Genomic DNA, 4,454 nt, shown 5'->3' on the forward strand with positions numbered 1-4,454 from the left:
TGAATTCTGTGTAAGACTTATTATATTAAAGAGAGGGCTTGGGCACAGTTCAAAAAAACCAGACATAAACGTCATTTTTAAAGATGTGGGGATTAGAAAACAAATATCCCTGTTGTGCACACTAATTTTGCATGAGCAAGTTTACAAATATATATTGTCCGTAAAACAGCATGTGCAGTTTATTCGTAATGCAAGTTAAAACAAGTTCTACTGTATCAGTGCAGTTTTCAGGTATTTTGACATACAGAACATTCATACAGGAAGGGACGAATGAAGGTTGGTTGTCTTAACATGGCTTTTTTAAATGCTGGTAGTATGACCATGCAGATGTTCTTAGAGTAAATACGACATCTCCTGCCGAATCGGCTCAAAGGCTGGATCCCCTGGAATTGAGGTGGACAAACCAGAAGATCAGAGGGGAATAGGATGAGATGGAGATAAAATATGCAGAGAACAATAGCTGCTCAGTGGCTGCTGAACTCTGGTTCAACTTTGCTTTTGTTATAGAAGTATGAAATGAGGTTTCTTCAGTGGCTTCTACCTCCCTATTCTTCATCCAACAACTTCTGTTAAGGCACTAATATCCAGTGTTACCTAGACAAGTATTGCCAGACCATCATTTTGTGCCCGTCAAAATGTTTTCTGGCACATAGAACCACCAGTAGATCGCAGTGCTGTAAGTGTCATACAATATTCTGGTGAGGTAGGAAACCAGGAATGGTCTTAAGACTGGAGAGAGATAGAAAGCAAACAGATTCAAGAAAAAAATCTGTCGTGGATATGCTGAGGTAATTTAAAAGTTGACGAGAAGGTGATAGGTGGCGGTCCCGCAATGAACTGGATGTGGGAATTTAATAGCAAAAGATGGGGAACCACTGCCTCAAATTGAGACTTGTCATTACTGGGTTAATGCAATTGCTTAGTTGTCTTTTTTTAGTCGGATCTGAATTTGATTTTTCCCTAGTTAACTGGTATTTTTAAGGTCGTTTGATATTTTTGGAAACCTGTTACATGGGTATGTGGCATAAGCTCCTACGTGACTTAAACAAGCATACAATTTTATGACCTCAGAGACAATTGACTGTGAGCATTGGGGTTCAGGGGCAAATTCTTCACCTTACACACTTGTAGCTTGGGAAAAGCAGGGGAGATACTGTACTTCAATAAAAGGACCTGAACAAACAGATCTATGATCTCATTCAAGTAGTAACAATTTTAATGCTGTAGAAATTTTTGAAATTGTAGCTTTGTCTGTCTCCAAAGTCCTCATACTAATGTAACAATTGTCTTCTAGAAGTAGAAATAAATGAGATTAAACGTACCAACATATCTAAATGTCATGAAAAAGAATGGGATGACTCTAGAGAGAAACCATATGGTAGAAAAAGCACTGTGAATTAGGTGCATTTCATCTTGCTGTATAACTCATCTACTTCAATTACAGCAATATACAGGCCTCCTAATTAAGAATCTGTTGTGCTAATTAGTTGTCAAACTAATTTTAGAACTTGTGTTAAGTTTTCAGAACACATTAAAATGCTTTATAGACCTAAAGCTAGGTGTGAGAATGGTATGATAAACATGAAATGTGAGGCTAAAGTATGTAAATGGGGTGAGTGACAATGGTAAGTACAGAGAATACTTATATTTCTAATTGAGAGATTTGTGTGTGTTTATGTACTACCATAATGCCTAATGTAGTGGGTGTAAATAATCTTCACTTGTGTTTTACAGTACATTACAGCGGAGCGAGCTTAAGGACAGAAGAGAAGGTTGAGCTGTATTACATAGTGAATGCTTTCTTGCAAGAGAGTAATTTTCACTTTAACCACTGAAGAAGCAGGTGGGAACATAAGAATTAAGTCTTCCCTGTAAATTACAGAAACCCTGAGAGTATGGTTCTTTCCAAGTAGTGGTTGGTTATTTCGGTGATGCAGGAAGACAGGCTCATAAAGGTTATAACTGCACCATAATTACTGAAATTTTTTATTAGTTTTAGAAAATCTAACCAGGTTAGGTGTTCAGATTCCACTGGCTCGCTTGATTCTTTTTTTTTTGTTTGTTTGTTTGCTTGGTTTTGTTTTTCCCCACTGTATATCCAAGTATTTGGGTAAATCTGGTGTATTTATGCTTTCAGTGCAATTAGGTTCAGGTAATTCTGTTAAGGATGATGTCAGGAATACCTGTAGCTGTTCTTTAAATGCTAAATACCTGAAACTAAAATATTAAATTACTCTCACTACAGCAAAACCAGAATTCTGAAAGACTGCTTTTAAAGACTTTTGGTATGATTAGAACTTTCTCTAATGTTTTTCAGTGTTTTGCACACAGGCAATTGAGACGAGCTTGCACATAATAGAAGAGTTGTTGACTAGCCCTTGCATTGCAGATTCTTGGCTTTAAATATTTTTTTGTATCTCAGTACTTAATGCTCCGATTTTCCATGAAAAATCTTGACATCCTTGCAAGGGAGGTATCTTCTAAAATTATAAATTGAAAACTACAAGTACCTTAAGAATGCTGCGCTTCAATCATGTCAATTGATTTTTTTAAAATATAATTTTCCTTCAAAGTGTTACATCTAATATAGTAGTTGACAAAATAAAAAGAGCTTAAAAGTACTTCCAGATTGTATTTTTCAGGTCAACAAAGCAGTCCATATGCATGTAAGCAGCATTGCTTCTCTCAGATGGACAGTTTTAACACTTCGTCAACTCCAGTTAGAAATATGAATTACAAGTTCATATCTGCTACTGTTGTATTTGGCTTAACAGATACACTCGGTAATGATGCTAGGAACAAGTTTACCCTGCTCTGGTGGGCTGGTGAGTAGTAGGGATTTAGCAACAGTTCTCATATTTACTGGTACTTCCTCTCCTCACCTCCCCTTGAGATGATTTTAAAAGCAAAGTAACATGTGTCCTTGGTTTTGTTCATCCTGATCATTCTAACTGAAATAACACCTGTTTCTTCCAAATACCAAACAGTTAATCCTGCAGTGTCTTGAGTTTTATTTCCCTGTTGCTCTAAATTTCAGATGAAAAATACTTTTTTGTTGTTACTGTTCTTAAAATTAATTTTGGAGAAACGAAAAACACTATTCAGATTATTACTTTCTTTCTGTCCTTGTTTCCTCCTTGCTCAGAGGGGGAAAGCTTTGCTTGCTGCAGTATTGAACAGGAACAGGCAGGCCTTGTGACAGTGAGCTTTGCCCCCTGCTCTAGAAGAGTTCTTCAGTATCGAGTTATAGCTCTTACACTAAAACTGACCTTTTTCATCAGTATCCATTTATAAATTTTCATTGTATCTGAGTTTGGGGGAGGAGAAGGAAATCAGAGTACTTCATAATAATGATGTAAATTAGTCTTCCGTGACCAGTGTTGGTGAGTTGGGGAAGTTACCTGCAAGTGCTTTTGTGAGGATCAGGCAATTTTGTCTTGCTTGGGGTTTTGACTTCTTTAGACTTGTTTCCACCCCATGAGGCTTTAATGTTTCCACATAATCTTTGATACAGAGAAGACTCCTTTCAGAAAGGTCATCTGTCCCCCAAAACAAACAAAAAGGTTTCTGTTGATTTTAGTTTGTATATTGTAGTGTAGAACATAACCCTGAACCAGAGAAGAAATAAGAGTGTTTCCGAGAAGCACACAGAGGCTGTCTGGAAGACAGATGCTACCTGAAATGTAGCACTGAGAAAGAGAAAATGAAATCTTAAAGTGAGGAATATTTTACTTTAAAGTACTTCTCCTTTCTTTTATGTTCTGCCTTTGATCATATTTTTGAAGAATGGGAAATACAGAAGGGGGAAAAAGTAATTAGCAAGCTGTGAACTTCTGTGATCCCAGAACCTAAGGGTTTAATTTCTATTCCCTGCTGCTTTCTGTAAAAGAAACAAAACAAAACAAAAAAACCCCCCAAAACCCCAGAGGTATTTTGACAAAAGTACCTAGTAATTCTGAAAAGACTTTTATTCTGAAGGAGTTAAAAGTTTTTTATTATATTTTCATTATTTTTTATTCTGAAGAAATTCTTTCCCTTCATATGTGGATTTCTCCCACCTGACTATTTGTAGGCAGTTCCATACAGCTGCTGCATACTTTAGGAAATAAGCTGTTCAGTGCAGTAAAGATATTCCTGTAGTATAAAAAGTTTGCAGTTCACTTTTTCCCAATGTTCTTCTATTAATAGATTAAAAAAAAAATTGTTCACGTATGACTGTAGTTTCCATTCCACCTGCAGCCTTTCTTCTCTTCAGCTGAACAAGTATTGGACTCTTAAATCATCTGATTACTGTTACTTTGGATGCCACCTTTCCTGGAGATTCTTGATGTTGTAATCTCAAGTCCTGTAGACGAATTTTTCTTTCTCCAGTCCTTACTAAGGTTATTTGCTTATTTCCCATATCCCATGCACATTTCCATTATGCATGAAGACAGTTCTTTCATGAACTACAT

Source organism: Phaethon lepturus, unplaced genomic scaffold (genome assembly GCF_000687285.1).
Source record: "Phaethon lepturus isolate BGI_N335 unplaced genomic scaffold, ASM68728v1 scaffold39191, whole genome shotgun sequence".
Taxonomy (NCBI): domain Eukaryota; kingdom Metazoa; phylum Chordata; class Aves; order Phaethontiformes; family Phaethontidae; genus Phaethon; species Phaethon lepturus.